The sequence below is a fragment of the Girardinichthys multiradiatus genome, chromosome 23 (genome assembly GCF_021462225.1).
Source record: "Girardinichthys multiradiatus isolate DD_20200921_A chromosome 23, DD_fGirMul_XY1, whole genome shotgun sequence".
Classification (NCBI taxonomy): domain Eukaryota; kingdom Metazoa; phylum Chordata; class Actinopteri; order Cyprinodontiformes; family Goodeidae; genus Girardinichthys; species Girardinichthys multiradiatus.
The window spans coordinates 43,176,032-43,198,108 of NC_061815.1; positions in this window are offsets into that span (position 1 = coordinate 43,176,032).

Consider the following 22,077-nt stretch of genomic DNA (forward strand, 5'->3'; position numbering starts at 1 on the left):
AGTGTGTAGCCATTGTCTTTTTCTTTTGTAATGTAGTTGTTTGTTTCTCTGCATGATCAATAGGGGCTGCTGTCTGCACAGTTATGACACAGAGGCCCTCTTGACTCTTTTTTTCTCTGCCAGTGAAGGTCTTTCAAGGTTATGATAATGCACCACTTCAATCTGCAGGGTTTGAGTGTTTTGGGCAATCATGACATAATCCTACTGTGAGCCCCATCCACAATGGAAGTGAATCTGGCAACAAGAACACGGCACAGCTTGGCTGGTTTTATTTGTCTTTGCAGATCGAGAAATATATTGGTACGTAATGAGGAGCAACAGAGAGGATGAAGAGGGGATGAGTGATGAAGAGTAGCACACTACCATAACACCCCAGTGACTTAGAATACATTAACATGAAGGCAGAGTAAAACCCATCAATGTATTTTCTGCACTATTCTCTCATGACAAAGCATGATCTGTTTGGAGAATGCTTGCCAATGAGGTAGCTGCCACCCCACAGGAAGACTGACGGTAGAACAAATGGCTGTAATTTAATCGCTTCCTCCTTTGTGGGAAAAACAAAACATGATTCTAAATTCATGTGAGGTGCCAGTTTTGATTATAATAAAATCAGATCTTTACTTCATAATTAGATAGCAAAAGAAGCACAATGAAGCAGTTTACCAGATTGCCGAATTTATGAGTCAAACAGTTTATAAATACATATGTGATCTAAACTGTTGAGCTGAAACTTCCTCAACAACAAATCAAAGTGCAGCAGCTTCTTTAAGAGATGAATAGATGAATGAATCAATAGATGACAGTGCTGCGGGGCCGGCAGCAGGAGAAATGGATGAGCCTGAAGAGGAAGTGGAGGGTATATACATCAACAGGGTTAGATGTGGTTTTAAAGTTTGTTCGGAACGCAGGGGAGAGAAATTGTTTTTATGGAATGTACAGATAGTCCACGTTATCAAGGTGACATAAACAAACCATACGTGTGGCAGCACTGCTAAACATGAAACGTGTTCTTGGTGGTTTTCTTTCCAATTAACACCCCCCCCCCCCCAATTTTTTAAAGACAAATAAATGATTTAAAACCCAAAAAACAGGAAGATACTAGAAAATGGAATCGAACCATACGGGAAACATCACTCAAAATTATAGACGAGTTTCAGCAGGATTTATTGTAATAAGAAAAACAGATACGTACATTTTACAGTTAATTTTTAAAACACCTTGTCAGATAAAGAGAGGATCACACGTAAAATGCTGCTGGAGGAGAATGATTTGGATGTGAATGAACCAGAACAGGGAACAATCTTTGCATCAGTATGGTCATTTCAGTTGAGCCTTCATTAACTATTAGAAGCAACAAGAAAAAATCTAAATTTAATAATGAAACAGTGAAATTTTAATTTTATTAAAACTCCAACTAAAACAGTAAAAAAAAAAATCTATTGATCCTTTAATGAAAATTTAATGGAAATCTTTGACAGATCTTTTAAAAGGAATATTGATCAAGACTGCTTTAAAAAAATCATAAATTGCAGATTTTGTGCAGCAGAATATAAAGAGATGAGCGTCCCACAACGTGAACTCCCAAAAATTGCTTTTAAATGTGCATTGTCTTCCACGTAACTGAGTTCAGGCTCAAGAGGTAAGATGTCCACTAAAGAAACCCAGAAATCCTTCTGCCAAGGCTTATCCTAGCTCAAAGGGGTTATAGAGTCACAGGGTCTCCTTCCAGAGAAATGTGCTTAGAAAGCATCCAAAGGGAGCCTTCCAGGAGTTATTCTTAGACCCCTGAACCACACCAACTAACTTTTAATGCAGAAAAGCAGCAGCTCTGCTCTTAGCTACTCAGATGAATCTCATTACAATCGCTTATATCTGGATCCTGCTCTTTTGGTCATGATTCAGACGTCATGACCATCAGGGTTAAAAAGTAGATGGACTGGTAAATTTGAGAAAACTGGATCAGCACCCACTTCACTGCAGATGAGCCCCCACTCCATCTATCCATCTCTTGCTCCATCCTACCATCACTAGAGAACAAGACACCAAGAAATTTGAACTCATCTATTTGGGGCAGAGACTGAACCCTCAGACATGAAGAGAACAGCACTCATTTTCTCCAGTTGAAAAACCTCTGTGAACCACTCCAGTGTCTTCTGAAGGTCAATGCTTGATGGCACCAAATCAGGCGTGATCCTATCCATGGCTACATCTTGAAGTTCTGTCCATCAAAACTGCAATGATAACAGATGACAAAGGGCATCACTAGCAAGGTACAACCTTCACTGTGATCAAGTTTGATTTTTGCTGAGAATTTAAACACAGCTCTTGTTTGACAGACAGAGAACATTATTTCAGAATTAATAAGGTGATTAAAAAAAGGGAAATGTTCCCACTTCTGAAGGACTCAAATACCTTCCAACTCCCTGTTTTTTCTACATTTTTAAGCATTACCTCAACGATATGCTGTCATAGTCAGACACAAGGACAGACCAAAGATTAATGAAAGAAATTAAAAGAACTACTGATGTAGATATTTTTAGATTTTTAAAAGAAGGCCAAGTTCATTGGAAGTCAAATATAAAGAAATTCAGAATAGTTTAAATCATGTGTTATGCATGCATAATGTTATATAACAGATTAAAGCCTTCAGTTTGCTTTTTGAATCAAAGTTGACATTTTTGACCTTTTTGAATGTCTAAAGTACATGAATTATAATATAAATCATACATTTTCAATGTTCTGTCTCCATTATTGCTGCTCCTTGGTTTTATTTTATCAGTGAATATATATTTTAGATGATTTTTATGAAATTAAAGTGCATCTGCACTTTGCAGGAACACTGCTGCAAACATTATGAAGACTTCACAGTGTTTCACTGTAAGCAGTTTGCACAGAAATCTTTCTTACAGGAAAAGCTTCAAATATCTTGGATTTAATTTTGTTTTGCCAAAGAACTTCAAAGTTAGAAACAAATATTCCTCGGTTAAATAAAGCTGGAGGTGGTCCATAACATTTGTTTACTTCATTGTAATTTTTCTTTGTGGTTCATTAATGTTTGAATTTCTTTTATTGGCTTTTTGTAAGAAACATGATGCTTTTTTCCTTATGCAGATTGAAATACTTCACAGAAATCCCAATAAGGAATAAAAGATGTAGCCCACACTTTAGTTTTTGCTACATAGAAGGTCTCAGAGATAAAAAGACCACATTCAAGCTGCTGAGGGAAAATGCAAAACAATGTAATCATATCTTATGCTGAAGATTGGAAAACTGATTGGTTGGCCTTAGAGGGAAACATATAAACCCACTCTCATGCTTTATTTATTTCCATTTCTATCATGATTCTGTAATGTCAACTCGTATAGTGCATACAAGTTAAATTGTTTATTTATTTTAGAGTACTGCTCATTCTATAATCAGCTCAGAAACTAGCTCCTGCAGAGACCCACTGAAATCTGAATGAAAAAGATCTGATAATAAAGTATTCTTGCTTTTTAGGGGTTTATTTGTGTCTTTTTGAGAGCTTTGTTCTTGAGTGTACCTGGAGAATACAATGAGCAAGAGTCCATTGATTTGTTACTAAGAAGCTTCTTGTAGCTACATGTTAATAGCTGATTTTTGCTCCAGTCAGTCAGCCCTTGATTCACAAGTGGCAGTTTGTAGAGGCAATCAGGCAGTTAGTGTGGGTAAAATGTAGACCTATAAACATAGAGCTGGTGGAGGGCTAAGTTGTAAATCACGATTTTCCCACAGGATGTTTAAGCATCTGTTATAATGACATCCATTATTCTCAGTCGATCTACTGGAAAGCCAAAATGAAATTCTGGGACAGAAATTGTGAGGATATATTTATATTTATATATATACAGTACAGACCAAAAGTTTGGACACACCTTCTCATTCAAAGAGTTGTCTTTATTTTCATGACTATGAATATTGTAGCTTCACACTGAAGGCATCAAAACTATGAATTAACACATGAGGAATTATATACTGAACAAAAAATGTGAAACAACTGAAAATATGTCTTATATTCTAGGTTCTTCAAAGTAGCCACCTTTTGCTTTGATTACTGCTCCACACACTCTTGGCATAATGTTGATGAGCTTCAAGAGGTAGTCACCTGAAATGGTTTTCATTTCACAGGTGTGTCCTATCAGGTTTAATAAATGGAATTTCAACCCTTATAAATGGGGTTGGGACCATCAGTTGAGTTGTTCAGGAGGTGGATACAGTACACAGCTGATAGTCCTACTGACTGTTAGAATTTGTATTATGGCAAGAAAAAAGCAGCTAAGTAAAGAAAAACGAGTGGCCATTATTACTTTAAGAAATGAAGGTCAGTCAGTCCGAACAATTGGGAAAACTTTGAAAGTGTCCCCAAATGCACTCACAAAAACCATCAAGCGCTACAAAGAAACTGGCTCACATGAGGACCGCTCCAGGAAAGGAAGACCAAGAGTCACCTCTGCTGAGGACGTGTCTTTGTGCGGCGCAGAAGAGGTCAACGGATGGACTCTACATGCCTGGTTCCCACCGTGAAGCATGAAGGAGGAGGTGTGATGGTGTGGGGGTGCTTTGCTGGTGACACTGTTGGGGATTTATTCAAAATTGAAGGCATACTGAACCAGCATGGCTACCACAGCATCTTGCAGCGGCATGCTATTCCATCCGGTTTGCGTTTAGTTGGACCATCATTTATTTTTCAACAGGATAATGACCCCAAACACACCTCCAGGCTGTGTAAGGGCTATTTGACCAAGAAAAAGAGTGATGGGGTGCTGCGCCAGATGACCTGGCCTCCACAGTCACCGGACCTGAACTCAATCGGGATGGTTTGGGGTGAGCTGGACCGCAGAGTGAAGGCATAAGGGCCAACAAGTGCTAAGCATCTCTGGGAACTCCTTCAAAACTGTTGGAAAACCATTTCAAGTGACTACCTCTTGAAGCTCATCAACAGAATGCCAAGAGTGTGTGGAGCATTAATCAAAGCAAAAGGTGGCTACTTTGAAGAACCTAGAATATAAGACATATTTTCAGTTGTTTCACAATTTTTTGTTCAGTATATAATCAGTCAGAAAATAAAGAAAGCTCTTTGAATGAGAAGGTGTGTCCAAACCTTTGGTCTGTACTGTGTGTATACAGGTCCTTCTCAAAATATTAGCATATTGTGATAAAGTTCATTATTTTCCATAATGTCATGATGAAAATTTTACATTCATATATTTTAGATTCATTGCACACTAACTGAAATATTTCAGGTCTTTTATTGTCTTAATACGGATGATTTTGGCATACAGCTCATGAAAACCCAAAATTCCTATCTCACAAAATTAGCATATTTCATCCGACCAATAAAAGAAAAGTGTTTTTAATACAAAAAACGTCAACCTTCAAATAATCATGTACAGTTATGCACTCAATACTTGGTCGGGAATCCTTTTGCAGAAATGACTGCTTCAATGCGGCGTGGCATGGAGGCAATCAGCCTGTGGCACTGCTGAGGTCTTATGGAGGCCCAGGATGCTTCGATAGCGACCTTTAGCTCATCCAGAGTGTTGGGTCTTGAGTCTCTCAACGTTCTCTTCACAATATCCCACAGATTCTCTATGGGGTTCAGGTCAGGAGAATTGGCAGGCCAATTGAGCACAGTGATACCATGGTCAGTAAACCATTTACCAGTGGTTTTGGCACTGTGAGCAGGTGCCAGGTCGTGCTGAAAAATGAAATCTTCATCTCCATAAAGCTTTTCAGCAGATGGAAGCATGAAGTGCTCCAAAATCTCCTGATAGCTAGCTGCATTGACCCTGCCCTTGATAAAACACAGTGGACCAACACCAGCAGCTGACACGGCACCCCAGACCATCACTGACTGTGGGTACTTGACACTGGACTTCTGGCATTTTGGCATTTCCTTCTCCCCAGTCTTCCTCCAGACTCTGCCACCTTGATTTCCGAATGACATGCAGAATTTGCTTTCATCCGAAAAAAGTACTTTGGACCACTGAGCAACAGTCCAGTGCTGCTTCTCTGTAGCCCAGGTCAGGCGCTTCTGCCGCTGTTTCTGGTTCAAAAGTGGCTTGACCTGGGGAATGCGGCACCTGTAGCCCATTTCCTGCACATGCCTGTGCACGGTGGCTCTGGATGTTTCTACTCCAGACTCAGTCCACTGCTTCCACAGGTCCCCCAAGGTCTGGAATCGGCCCTTCTCCACAATCTTCCTCAGGCTCCGGTCACCTCTTCTTGTTGTGCAGCGTTTTCTGCCACACTTTTTCCTTCCCACAGACTTCCCACTGAGGTGCCTTGATACAGCACTCTGGGAACAGCCTATTCGTTCAGAAATTTCTTTCTGTGTCTTACCCTCTTGCTTGAGGGTGTCAATAGTGGCCTTCTGGACAGCAGTCAGGTCGGCAGTCTTACCCATGATTGGGGTTTTGAGTGATGAACCAGGCTGGGAGTTTTAAAGGCCTCAGGAATTTTTTGCAGGTGTTTAGAGTTAACTCGTTGATTCAGATGATTAGGTTCATAGCTCGTTTAGAGACCCTTTTAATGATATGCTAATTTTGTGAGATAGGAATTTTGGGTTTTCATGAGCTGTATGCCAAAATCATCCATATTAAGACAATAAAAGACCTGAAATATTTCAGTTAGTGTGCAATGAATCTAAAATATATGAATGTTAAATTTTCATCATGACATTATGGAAAATAATGAACTTTATCACAATATGCTAATATTTTGAGAAGGACCTGTATATATATATATATATATATATACAAAGTATACAAAGTAGGAACAGCACTCTAATTTTGTGAGCAATGTTCAAATTAAGAGTTAAGAATATAAAACTTTGCCAATGAGGTAGTTTAATTCAAAAGAACCCAGTTTAATTGGGATTAAATTCAAAGTTTTTGTAAAGCTGCTACTTGTTTACTGTACTTCAGATATGCATAAGCATTTTTGGAACAAAAACAGCAGCATGTTTTATATCAAGGTAAAGAAACAATCGTTTTTGGGAAATAAAAACTCTGCAGATGTAAATTTCATATTTAGACTGCATTTCATGCAGATTCATGTTTTACAAAAGTATCTTGACTGTGTACTACCTGACTCGATCACCAATAATGATGTTTGGGAGGCTTTTCTGTCCTGTTTGGTTTCTGTTTTGTTCTTTAAGTTTCTGGATAGACTTCTCTGCTCCAGGATTGGGTTTTAGATTGTTGTTATTATGCTCTAACAAAACCTAACAAGTGTAACCGCAGCTGTTTCATCTTTGTTTTGATGGGACTGGTTGATATTCTGGCACATAACATACTCTCTTTGGGGTTTGGGAAGAGCGTTTCTTCTGCTTCTTTAACAAAGTCCTTTGCTTTGACCATTATATTAAATTCGAGGGTGAAAGTGCCCACGTCCCGTCCACATAGTTGTGCCTTTGCTGAGATTGTGAACTAGGTCTGGGTTGACTTGCTCTTCAGTCCAGATCTGGATCAGAGTCCTGACCTTAAGATTAGCTGCTGTAAGAAATCTACACTTATTATCCTGTTCTGCAATTAGGATGCTTATGTTATTTAATATTTTGGTCATCAAGTATTGTCCTGGGAAAACCAGCCCAATATGGGCTGATATTAGAGCAATCGATGAAAGAGTGATTTAAGCACCGGCATTACTGAACAACAAACTCTGCACACATAGAATGAAGTGATAACAACTTCTCTCCAAAATATAAGAATTTATTAACAAAACAATTCAACTCCAACTCAACTCCAAATATTTCAATTAAGAAATTCTTTACTAGGCTAGAACAATCTATCTAAACTACCAGGCAATATAAAATAATAAAGTAAACTAATGAATCATGTGCCAATAAAGGAACAAGGGAACCAATATAATTGATGCAATAAAATGACAGTTCAATGTGGATATGTGTTTAAGAACCATGTTTAATCTTGAGGAATTTGGAAATGAGCTGCGATTCTGATGCATTCTTTGACAGGCCATGGGGAAAACCGTGCCTATGGGTTCGATTAGAGACTATGTTTATTTGGGGACATCTCTGGCTCAGGTTGCTTTTGTGCAGAATCTCACAAAGGTTGAGTAAATCACCCATTTCGCAAGATCACTGGGTGCTCGAACATGAGATCATACTTAACCTTATGTTCCACAATCGGCGGGTACTCGAACACCAGATCATAGTTACTTTGGATCCCAGTTTGAGAAATAAGTCCAGCCGGCCAGCAAGTTGGACATTCTGCTTTGTGAGCTGCCTCTCCTGTAGCTGCTAAGCAGCAGGACAAAGAACAAGGCGGAGCTGGGAAGGTGTTTTTGTTAGTTACTGCATGACATCACTGCGATTCCAGCTGTGACTCCTCCTTCCTGGATTGGACAAAGAATAGGGTAATGCTGTATTTAAAGGTGCAGAGTTTCCTACGAGCATCTATGTGTACATTTCAGAGTCCTTGTTTTATCCATGGCTGGGGCAGAACAATCCAAATCTTCTGACGCAGAACCAAAAAAAAGGTGCAATACTGCATTGCAGGAACTCTTCAGTGGAAAGAAGGCAAAAAACTCCACACAAAGACTCTGAACAGGTTTTTTCATCTCACAGGAGCTTGCATTGAAGCGAGATAAATTACAGGTCATCAAGGTGATAAAACATGAACCTTGAAATGGGATTGTGGCTGTAAGATGATGTACCAGGCAGCTCACATGTGAACTGATTCATGTCAGTGCTACGCAGTCTGGATCAGAGAGATACACAGCAGCAGGGCATATCTCCACCAGTGACAATGTAAACAGAAGCAATCCACTCACTGAGTGAATACTGCTGCCTCTGTTCAGCTGAATAGCTCCAGCATCTATTTTCTGTTGTTACAGAGAAAAAGCAGCTGACACAAGTGGATGGTTCTGAGAGGGCTAAGCTTTCTCTTTTAACTGACAGGCCTATCTTGTTCCACCGTTTGCTTGTTCCAGTATCTGCACTCGTGTAGATTTACACGAGTGCAGATACTGGATACTGGACTCATGTCTACAACCTGGGACCTTTTGTTTGTCAGCTCATTTAACTACCCACTGCAAGGATTTCAGAAACATACAGGGCATTTGTGCAAATAATAAAAAAAGCTTTTATGTTTTTGTTTTTTTTAACATTTTGGGTTCCAATGCTACTTTTGAGTTTTTAGCTGTTCAATTATATTAAATTAAATTGTAGAGGGAAAAAGTAACAAAAATAGTATTTGAAAAGAAGTAGAGTAGGGATGCAGAGAAATCTTCAGAAAAAGTTTTCTTTTCTGTGGACAGCTAAAAAAAATTATAATTACTTGGATTATTGTGTACTTAAATTGAATAAGGCCTACTGAAAATTGTTCTGGTGTCAGATGGTGTCATTGTTAAACATTACAAGCATCAAATAAAGACAATTTTGCAAAAAACATTCTGTATTTCATAAGGTGTCTGAGGGATTGATAAGATAAACATGAACGTTTAATATTGATAGGTTGTGTATTTTAGGACAGCCACCAATCCCAATTAAGCTGTTTTGTTTTATCACAAAGGTTGAAAGGTTTGCTCTGTTCTGTGTATATGTTTTATATTGTGTCCATCCATCCATCCATCCATCCATCCATCCATCCATCCATCAATCCATAGGAAAACACAAAGGACAAATAACCATGTACCCACACACTCTTACCTAAGAACAATTTAGAGAGACCAATAAAACTAATTCTCATGTTTTTGTTTAGTTTGTTTTTTTGCTGTGGGATAAAGCTGTACAATCCACACACGGACAAGGAGAACATGAAAACTGCAGACAGAAAGACCCCAGGCTGTGATTTGAACTCAAGACCCTCTTGCTGCAACTCTACTTAGTCATTCTTATTTCCAGTTTATGTTTTTGGATCTTGCTTCTGTTTTCCAGGCTGTGCTTTAGTTTTGTAGTATTGTTCATGTTCTGTATGTTATGTTTTCCTGATTAGTTTTGTATCTTTGGATTTCTGTTTTGCCCAGTTACATTTTGTTTCTCCCTGCCTCTGTCAACCATAGCAATCAGCTTCATTCGGTCCACCTGCATCATGTAATCAGTCTTCTCGGTTCATCTGTACAACGTTTTATACATACACCGTCGATCTGTTTACTCCTCGCGCAAACATTCACTCTGTAATCACTTTGGTTATTTAAAGCCTGTTTTGCCAAGTCTGACCTGTTCATGCCAAGCCTGTCTTTCCTGCCTGCACATGCCTGTGTTTGCCACCACCTGCTAGAGTCAGTTTCATTAATTAAATCTTCTTTTACATTAGGATGTTTCCTGCTCGTCTGCATTCTGGGGTCCTCCGCCACACCAGCCATGACAGAGTGTTTCCGCTTAACACGGACTTTGCAGACGAATGAAAGGCAAGCGCCAAGGACCTGTTCACCTACCTGTTTCAGGAGGCAGGGAAATCGCTGTGCTGTTCTGCGGACCTGTCTGTGCCGCAGTCGGCTTACAACGGTTCCAGGTTGGCGATTCCTTGTCTGGGTACTGGTCCCATAAGATCCCGCTCCTCCAGTCCTTCCCAACATTGGGCATCAAAGCCTACGTCTTCCTTCCACTGCAGAAAACGCCGGCGTGGGGCGGCTCCTTTCTGTCAAACTGTCAAGGAGGAGGTTGTCATGTCCACTGCTGTGGCAGCTGTAACGGTGTTTCCCACGCCTCCGTCTGCCACAGCACGGTCTCCCAGGCTCACTGTGGATCCGCCCATGCTGTCTCCGCTCCCTCCAGTCCATGTCTCTCACAAGCTCAAGTGTTTTGGTAGAACTGTTCTTTTACATCCTTCTCCTGAGTTAATGGAGAAAGTAAGAGAGGTAGAGGAAAATTATGAGGCAGCAGTAAGGCAGTTTTACTCGACGCCCCAGCTCCTGCTCACGCCACTGAATGTCTTCTCGATGCCTCAGCTCCTCCTCACGCCACTGAGGGTCTTCTCAACGCCTCAGCTCCTGCTCACGCCATTGAGGGTCTTCTCGACGCCTCAGCTCCTGCTCATGCCACTGAGGGTCTCGGTGACGCCTCAGCTCCTGCTCCTGAACTCATCCATGCTTCTGGAGGTCAGCTCAAAGCTCCAGCTCCAGTCTCCGCTGATGGTCGCATTGACGCCCCGGCCACTGCTCCAACTTCAGAGGGGCAGCCGGACGCCTCTGGAAGGATGGAAGACGCCCAATCACCACTGTAAGGATTATGATTATTGATTAATTAATATTTATCAAAAATTATAATTAAAAATCAGGAAAATAATTTCTTAAGCAAAAATCATTATTTAACGAATATAAATCAGAGATGTCCTCTGGTGTTGTGATTATGGGCTCAAAGCTCTTAAGAATTACAATTAGTTATTCATCATTAATAATTGATAAATTATTCACCAAAACCACAAAATGTCACTGTTTGTTCTACCGCTTCACCGAAGGTGGGAGAACTTTGACCTTGTTTTGACAGATAAATCACTCCTGAATGAAATAAACACAAACACTTCTCTTAATTATATATGTGAAGATTTGTTGAAGCCATATAATTCTGATATACCACCATTCTGTTCCAAAAACCTTCATCTAACTAACGAGCACTATTCTACACAAAGGCAATAAAAAAAATGACTACCTAACAATAATAATAAATATACGCACATTGAGTGTCTATGAAGATCAAACCAGCAGTTTTATGGACAAAATGTGCAATTTGGGTTAACTTGGAAAGTGAAGCCCTCCTGGTGTGCTGATGTCTCGATAGCTGCGATCAGCTGGTAAACGTTAGGCTGTGCCCTTTGCCACTAGCAGCTGATTGCCCCAAATCTCGAACAAAGAGTCATAAAACTCTGAGGCGGGAACTCAGTGGAAAACTCCAGTAATAAAACTGGAACAAAGGAGTGGTAAGGCCACGAGGCCCAGACCGCAGTTGCTTTGAATGGAAAACTTTAAAAGTCCAACTTCTAATTCCTGGCTGATTTGGGATCAGCCGGACAAAACATGAACACGCATGATTCAGCAGCGCTTGCACAGTAAATCAAAACAGCTCAGCATAAAGCACTTCAATCAGTATTGCATGCAAAGAGTTGATACCTTGGATTAACTACTGGTGATTCCAAATCATCTTAACTGCCCAGACCTCTAAATGCACCTATCCAATTTAATAAAGAAAAAAAAGAACGAAATTACTTTGATGTTGATTTCTTCTCTCTAGCGGTTGAGGATGGGTCAGGTCTGAAGAAAAACAAGGGAGGGATCACGCATCCGTGATCCACTCAAAAAAAAAAAAAAATGGTAAACTTCTCATCTGTCCAAGAGGGGAAATATGAAGAACTGGGTCTTCGGCAGGGTCTTCGATCGGTATATGAATCTTCTGACCTTCTTGTATGAGACAGATTTCCAGCTTTCAAGCTCTTCCAGGAATGGCCGTGGGGAGAAAAAAGGTTCGCCTGCCAGCTTTTCTCTCTCCAGATATGCGCCTCCGATGCGTCGTCCCATGAGACACGCTGGAAATGGCAACAAAAGTTTATTTTAGTTTTATAATCCCAGGTGACATCAGAGCTGCGATGTCTGTTGAGCTGCACATGTCGAACTGCCCAAAACAAAATGGATGACCCCAACACCCCTCTTGTTCACAAGGCCTTCTAGGGGTTCAAGGAGAGAGTAGTCCTCGTCCTGGCCTCTGTACCCAGTGACAAAAGGTTCAATGACAAACCGCTGTCTATTGCCGTTCCTGGTCTTCGAGTGTCCTGTCGGCTCTGCTCCTGCCTTAGAGGGTCCTGTCGGCTCTGCTCCCTCCTTCAAAGGCACTGGCTGCCAAGGTCTCCACGCCTCCATGTCTTCGCCTTCGTTGCCGCTGTCGGCCGCCCAGATTCCTACATCTCTGCCAGCTCCAGGTCTTCGTTGATGACCCCGCCACCGGCCGCCCAGGTTCCTACGTCTCTGCCAGTCTCCTTGTCTTTGTCAACGTCGCCACTGCCAGCCGCCAAGGTCTCTACGTTGCGGGTCCTGGCGCCCGCCTAAACTTTGTGCGCGCACGGGACGACCTCCTGGTCGCCTGCCTGAACTCTGTCTTTTGTTTTATGTATCATCACGATGCTTCCTGCTCGTTTGCATTCTGGGGTCCTCCACCACACCAGCCATGACAAACAAGGGTTTCAATAAAATAATATTTATCAGTTAGAAAAGCTCAAAGTCCAGACCTAAATCCACTTAACAATCTGTGGAAATACCTGAAAGCTGAAGTTCACAAATCCTCAACATCTAATCTAACTGAGATTGAGCTATTTTGCAAAAAAGAATCGATGTTTCCCCAAAAGCTGTAACTGCAGCTGAAGGTGGTTCAAAAAGTATTGATTGTGGATCCCACACTTTTCAGATTTTCATAAACAAATTCAAAACCGTGATTTTTCCTTCCACTCCAGAATTGTGCTCTACTTTGACAATCACATAAAATCCCACTAAATTATATTAAAGTTGTGATTGGGAGTGTCAAAATGTGGAAACGTTCTAATAACTTGTCCTTCCTCATTTCTTCATATTTTGTTTCAGCAATGCCAGAGCTTCTTAATCTTTCAGACAATCTTGTTACTAATCTTTAACTAAATTTATCTAGATTTTCAGGAATGTGTTAAAACATTTTTCTTTGAATGTTGGAACCATTTTAAATCATAAGGTCAGAACTTGTTTTCAGAGGAATTTTATTCAGATTTTAAGCCACTTAATTCTGAGCAATGCATAATTCAGACAGTGCTCCTAAAATAAGACAAATAGGATTTTTTAGGCACTTTTACTAAATTCCAGTGTGTTCAAAGACGCAATGTAATAAAGTTGACACGCTGAAGAGAGTAGAATTTTATTAGTACTGATACCTGTTTGTTCCTCCACTGGTTCATATTTTAATTGTGTTAAGGATGCACTCAAGAATGCTATCAATGTCAGCAACAAAGGATGCATGTAAAATGTATAGAAAAAACAAAGTTCAAATAATTTTTTTTAAGGCATTCACTAAATTTGGAAAACAAACTTTTGAACTGCAGCAGTCCAGTCCACCTACAGTATTTCATAGATTAATTGCACTGGTAATAATGGAAATGGAGCAGTTGTCATTCTTGCTGTTTTATTCCAAATGAGTCACATGGCTGTTGCTGACAAGCATATTCAACACTTATACCCCATACATTTAAAAACCTTGTGAAGTATAAAACCACAAAAGATTAGGGCCATTCTTTAGAGGTCCACAGTTTACGTCCGTTTGTTTTCAGAAATCCATTTCATCAGAGCTCACAGCAGGCAAACCTGGCAGGTTGAAATGAGGTTATTATGCTAAATGCAGAAAACAAAGAGAGGTTATTTACTATGAATTAATATGTAAATTTCTTAGTAAGTTGAACAATTTGTACAGCGTAAAATATGCAAATTCTAAGGATTTCACACTTACCTTTTTCCTATTGCTTCATTTGTAAATTGGCTTGACCTTTTAACAGAATAGCCATCACACTTGTCCTAGGGACTTATTGATTCCACATCACATGCTTATTGGCATAAACAGACAAGGTAATAGCTAAATACATCTTCTTTTAGTCCCTCTTGAACAGAAGCCATTCAGAGGGAAAGGAATAAACACATTTGGTTAAACTTTCATGTGTTTTGTTAAGGATTACCTTCATATTGCACAGCCCCATCACAACACACCATGAAGAGCAGGGGGGGTCAGATACTTGTGGGAGGCTCACTGGAAGAAAGAATCGAATAATGTAATATTGGAATCCATGGTGAAGAAAATATGCAAGAGAAATCTTTTCAAACATACAAAATGTATATGAAACATTCCAGTCTCAGAGATTTAAATCTTTAGTAATTACTTCTGTTTCACAGAAGTCTCCATTATGAGATGGTATCCTACAAAACCAATGTACCAAAAACTGTGTCAGTGCCACATGTTTGCTGTCATCTATAGAGACAGGACCGATGTCAATGGTCTTACAATCTTAGATAAGCCTGAAAATCTCTGGCTTTTAATGAGAGCAGGCCCTGTATGTCCAACAAAATAAAAAAATGTAATTGCAATTTTCAAAGTTATCAAAATATTTCATGTTAAAACCACAAATTTCTATGTATTTTATGAGATGCAATAAAAAGTAGAGCAAAATTGTAAAGTGAAAGGAATATTAAGTTTTCACAAATAAAAAATGTGAATGTGTTCAACACATTGAATCAATACTTTGTGGAACAATCTTTCACTGCAATTACAGTTGCTGCTTTTTAGGCCCGAGCAGGAAGGCCTTCAAGGGCCTATTGTAATCGTAGTGTTTCTTCTTTCTTTATTTATTCCGTTGTGTCATTGTGGGGCAATTTGGGGACTTTGCCAAGCCCCTAGATGCACACGATTTTACCCAAAATTGTCCCCCTCGTGAAATTTTTGTTCTTTAATGTCGTCGTCAGTGGGCGTGGTCAAATCTCTTAGCCACGCCCCCAAACGTGAGATAGGCCGAACCGTAAGTCATTGAGATCTGAAATTTGGCACACTGGTAGAGCTCCTCAAGCAAGAAAAAAAGTATCTTGCGGGTATGCCCTAAAACGCACAGGACGTCAGCAATTTTGGATTAAAGGCAAATTTTTGGCCGTTTTGCACTTTTGCTCACCCTGAACTTTAACCAACTCCTGCTAGGGATTTTGACCTATCGGCTTCATATTTGGTCAATATGCAGTTAAGGCATGGGCGATTAAAAGTTATCAAAATCGTGAGTTTTCGGCCATGTTTAGGGAGCATGGCCGGGACACGAACTTGGCGTTTGCGCCAAAAATGAAAAATGCAATAACTTTCCCAAAGAAATGCCAAATCACACCAAAGTTGGCATGAAGGAGGACCTTTGGGTCATGTGAGGACATCATCAAAGCCACACCCCCTGAGAACAAGAAGTCACTTTTTTTTACTGGGAATGGTCGCTATCTACCTGTCTACACTCAATCTGCTTCAAACTGTGTCAGATGACTGATAACTAGTGGGTCTAACTTCTTTTGAAGCACAGTGACTTTTCATAAAAGGGTGTGGCCGTGGTGGTGAGGCGCAGCTGGAACTCAAGCTATGGCCATACTTTTGGCTCTAATTTCAACATACATCATCTGATCTGCACCAAATTTAAGATGATTGATCCTAGTCCAGTCCCTAAAAGAGATCTGGTGAGATATTTGGTTGGTGTGGCCTAATTCCTCCACAACGCCCCCTAGAAAATAAAAATAAATCAGCCCCAAGTCGTGCTTTGACCGAGGATTGTGAAATTTGGTACACATATGTAACTTCTCAGGACCTACAAAAAAGTGTCATGGAGTGTTTCTCTAAAGCCCACAGGAATTCGGCCATTTTGGATTGAAGTTGCCATTTTGACACCGGTTTGGGCGTTTGTAGCCTGCATATCTGAGCGAACTCCTCTTACAGCTTTTGACTTACAGACTTGAAAATCACTCAGTATACTCTCAAGGCACTGGGGATCAAAAGTTATCAAAACTTTTTGATACATGAAAGCGTGTGGGCATGGCCATGCCTCAAAATATGACTTCTCACCATGAAAGACAAAATTGATATAGCTCCTACAAGGAAAGTCACAGAGACATAAAAACTTCTGAGATTGATCTGCCTCTGGGCCTGAAGCCCCGCCCCCTGGGAACAGGAATTGTCATTTTTTGCTTTAGATAGTCAATTTTTGATGTCCTTCACCTAATCAATGTGAAACTGTCCCAAATGACAGATAACATGACGGTCTAAGACAGTCTTCAGTACTGACTGGCTTGGCTGGAGGGTGTGGCTGTGGTGGCGTGGCGAATTCTGATGTCACGCCACGGCCATACGTTTGGCTCTAAATTACACATGCATGGTCCGATTCACTCCAAAATAAATCTGGTTGATCTTTGTCAGTCCCCAAACAGCTCTATTGGATTACATTGGAATTTGGATCAACAGCGCCCCCTAGGACATTTCAACTGCTCTATTTCCCTCATACATCATTGGATCCACTTGAAATGTAGTACATGATCATGGGTCAATGCTGAACATGCTGCCACAGTCAATTGATGAAATAACTTTAGCCGCGCCCACTAAAAAACAAGTGAATGTGGCTTCCATTAGGAAGCTCCAATTTGCTCCAAACCGAATATGGTTGATCTTTGTCAACCCCCAAACAGCTCTATTGGATTACATTGGAATTTGGATCAACAGCGCCCCATAGGACATTTCAAGTGCTCTCCCTCATACATTGTCGGATCCACTTCAGTTGTAGTATACATCATGATGGATCACTGCTGAACATGCTGGCATAGTCAATTGATGACATAATTTTAGCCCCGCCCATTAATAAAAAAGTGAGTGCAACTCCATCTGGAAGGTCTGATTTCCCCCAAATTTTAAATGCTTCTCGCCAGACTACAACTCTGCATGATCGAAGATCATTTAACTTGTTGCTCATAGTGCCACCATGTGGCGACGTGTGGAATCGAATGGCGGCCTCATCGGTGGTGTGTAGGCAGCGATGCCAGGCTCCTGCGGTCGCTGCACAGGCCGAGCTGCGCTGAGCTGCGAGGGCCTTCAATGCTGCTTGCAGCTTTAATTAGGATTATTTCTCTACCAGCTTTACACATCTACAGACAGAAATTTTTGTCCATTCTTTTTTGCGACGTGCAAGCCCAATCTTAGTCAGATTTGATGGGCATTAGTTTTTAAGTCTTGTCATGGATTCTCAGTTGGATTTAGGTCTGGACTTTAATTGGGCAGTTCTAACAGATTAATATGCGTTGATCTCGTCCTGTCGTCTTCCTGTCGGGCTCTGTGAGTTTACTGTGTGTTTGTGTCGCCTGCTATTTACTCTACTTGGTCACTAGATGGTGTTGGAGCTCAAAGAGGCAGAGGGGACAGGTGCTTCGCATTTCACTGATTACCTGAAGGTGTATTTAGACTGGAAGCTGCCAGCACTTCGATGCCTGAGCATTAGCCACCAGTGGTAACAGACTCTCACCAAACTCTAGCTCTAATTTTGCTTTCTTGTTTCTTCTTGTGCGCTGAGTAATTTTAGTGTGTCCTCCTCCTCAGATTGTTCCAGACCTGGTTGAGTTCAAGCTGATCTCCAGACTCTTCTTAAAGAGTGTTTCCTGACTTCTGGATAAGGATTCAAGTCTCCAATTATTTCCTCCGGATCAAGTTCAAGCTGGCAGCTTCCTGGCTCTTCGACCACCTGGATCAAATCATAAGTGAACCCTGTCCACCCTCCAACAAACTCTGACGCAGGTACCTCCAACATGGGCTCCACACCATCAATCCACTCTCCGTGATCAGAGCTCCTAAGGACCTACCTTCACAGAACTTCCCCTGCGTTGTGCTCTCCGACCCCGCATCTCTCATCCCTCTGGCGGTTCATCTTCCTTCCCCATGAAGCCCTAGTCTAACCAAGATTACTAAACCGTTTATTTCCTCTGGTCTCACCCTTTTCTCATCTTTTTTGCAGTTGGAGAATTACCGGTCCCGGATCCCTAACCAATTTTATTCCCGTGAAAATAAATCTTTTAAACATACTCTTTTTTTTCTCCTCTTTTATTCTGCATGTGGGTCAGATCTATAACAAACATTATGACACTTCCGCTTTATCCGGGACCGGGTCGCGGGGGCAGCAGACTCAGCAGAGACGTCCAGACATCCCTCTCCCCAGTCACCTCCTCCAGCTCCCCCGGGGAGAGCCCAAGGTGTTCCCAGGCCAGCCGAGAGATATAGTCCCTCCAGCGTGTCCTGGGCCATCCACTAGGCCTCCTCCTGGTGTGGGTGGAGGACCGTGCATTGATCTAATCCCATTTATGGAAGTTATGGCTGTATGTTTAAAATCTCAGTCCTGCTGGAAGGTGAAGCTGTGCCACAGTATCAAGTATTTGTGGCCTCTGACATTCTTTTCTGTCCCTGCAGAAGAAAAGCATCCCCACAGCATGATACTACCACCAACAACAAGTTGCCCTGTGGACATGGTGTATTTAAAGTGGTGTGCTGTGTCAGTTTTCCAATAGAAACAGTATGTAGGTCAAAATGTTCACTATTGTCCCCACTGATCAGAACACCTTCTTCCACATGTTTGCTGTGTCCCCCACATGTGTAATTTGGGTGCTTGTGGCAAAATGCAAACAGGGCTTTTATGGCCAGATTTGTGAGGTATATGATTAATAGTTGTCTTTTCAATAGATTCCCCCAGCTGTACTCCATATTAACCATGTTTTTCTTTCTGTTCTACATCAGTGAAGTTACTGTGATTTTCTATGAAGGAAAATCACAGTAACCTAAAACCATTAACCTTTTTGCTAAGGTTGCTTCCGTTTAAAATGCATTAAACACATGCTGCAAGTTGTTGGTTAAAATAAATTTTAGGTCCAAATAATGCAAGCTAACATTAGAAGACAACATAGAAAGCTTACTGTAATTTCTACAGAAAGCAAGGGTGACATATTAAAGAGAGAAACATACTGATCAGCTAAGGAGTGATTAGGGACATGTAAAAGTTTCAAGGGCAGTAAAACGTTTTTCTATTTTCTGTAAGGTGCTCAGGATGAAAAGCAGGAATAAGATCCTTATAGGTCTGATGGTCTAAAAGAAAGGCATATAGAGGTTAATTGAGGCAAAGAGCAATAACATACTGGGGGAAGGCTGAGGAGGACTGGCAGGTTATAGTCTATGACCAGATGGGATGTGGGAGTGGAAAATCAATCCCTTTAGAAGAGAGGAGCTGAGGGGAATGACAGTATGTTAGGTTGAGTGTATATACATTAATGTTCACTAATTATCACTCACATGCATTTCTTCCCTATTCTAACAGTCACATGTAAATGTGACCCAGTGTCTGGCTGTACTCAATTGTTATCTTGGTCTGTGAGCAGCTGGTCTTGCAATAACCAAAGGCAGTACCAACTGTCCCTGTTTCCACTCCCCAACTGAAATTTGTAAATGTCACACACCCATCTGATATGTCTGTTCATTCTACTGTATAAATAAACGAAGCTAGGATAACCACACTCGTAGCTCACACTCAACGGTGTGGTTGCCTTCGCAGCGAGTAAAACAGAGTCTCTGTCTCACTTTCTGTTGTTCAACTATGGTTTGACTTGATCAACTCATTCCACACTGAGACAGTACCTCCTCTGCTTCAGACACCTTCTTGCACAAGCTCCTGGGCACCAGAATCGCTGACTGCCCAAGTCTGGGGAGCTGATAAGTCTATAACATGTAGCAATCCCACTACATACAGTAGGGTGACAGTGCTGGTTTCTCCAGAGAGTGGAGAGAAAAAATCAGTGGTTTCATAGCTAATAAGACAAGACACACGTATGTTTATGTTGGCATAAAAATAACAACCCATATATGCTGTCATGGTATTTTAGGAATCTGTCTCAAACCTACCGGTTTTAAAAGGTGGAAAAGTATGTATCAGAAGAAGAGAAGTTTTCATAGTGTAGGGAAGCAATCACATCCCTGATGTGAACTTTAACCTGAAGAACAACCTTTTACTGGTCACTCCAAATAAATCTTTGGCTGTATGTCACTATCCTCAGGTGTTTGGGTTTTGGTTTTCGTTTGTATTTGTGTTTTGATAATTTCTTTTTGTTTATTATGTTCTCAAGGTCTTGCTTTTCTTAGTTGTTATTTTTGCTCTTTTGCCAATGGGCTCTTGCCATATTAGTTCATTGCTTTTTGTTTAGTTTCTTAGTTTATTATTGTGTTCTGTTCTTTGTGCTTTGTAGTTTATTTTCTCTTAGGTCAGTGTTAGTCTTTTACCTTGGTTAGAACTATCTTTGTGTTTAAGTTCACCTCCCTCTTTGTTAACTAGTCTCCCTCTGTCAGCTTACTTGCCTTCATTTAACCTCAGCTGTCTCAAATTTCCTCTGATTAGCTCCTGTGGTTCATCTATTATATTCCACCCCTTAGTATATAATCTCACTGGTTCTCACTGGATTCTTCCGCTACAGTGCCTGTTTTTCCACGACCTGTTTTGCTTGATGTAAATTTTCATCATTTTATTATTAAGCAACTCTATTTTCACCTCAGTCAGTTTCTGCTCTTGGGTCCTTTTCAGTCACACCGGGACAGTTTAATTATGTAGCATCAATTCAGAACAAGGACCTTATAAATAAAAATATCTAATCCATTCAACCCAATCATACAGACAGATTCAAAGTCAATTACATACATTTCAATTCAATCCTAGTTATAAAATAAGTCCAGTATATTAATCTAATTGGTAAAACGTTTTCTATCCAAGTGGCCTTGTACAGTTATAGATACAGTCCAAGCAAACTCTCATCCACACCGGTGATTGCCAGGTCTTAAAATGATAGGGTCTATGACCTTGCTAGAGTAATACCCTGTTTGAATCTGTATGGTCAACAGCATGATGTAAAAGTTTCTCTCAGATAAGCCTTAAAAAGGAGTTTATAAAACACCTTACTGCCTCATACAGGAGATCTATTTTACCTAAGTCTGTCAAGGGCTTTCATTGTTGATTTTAGTTGCTATTTAATCTTTCACTAATCAGTTGGTTTGAATCAAACTGGAATCTGAGGTGGGGAGAACATCATTGCTTGCCCCAAAATAGATACAGTCAAACCTTGCTTATTGCAAGTAACACATTTAACTCAATTTGGTGAAACACATCAGATAAATACATCAACACAAAAAACTTTTTACTCAAACTGGTTGAAGAGATGCATGATTGATGTTCATCAAAACCAATACAATCGTGTATTTATTTCACATTGTACTGGAATAATAACCTTATTCTCGTGGTCTGGATGGTTTCCAACTGATTAAAGATAGCTATGTTGCATAATTGTGGAAATATTGTAGCAATCTTTTTAAGCTGAGCTGAAATAAAAAATACATTTGTAGATGTCACTCATTATTAGTTTTTACTAAGCACTAGTTAAAATCTTGGATTTTGCACATATCTTTTCTATCTGCTGTTTTATCTGGGTGCAGGTAGTGCCTCGGGGCTAAATTATGTATTTTGTTGACATGAAGTCTAATTCATACTTTCCAGTCCACTACAGAATCCACACGAC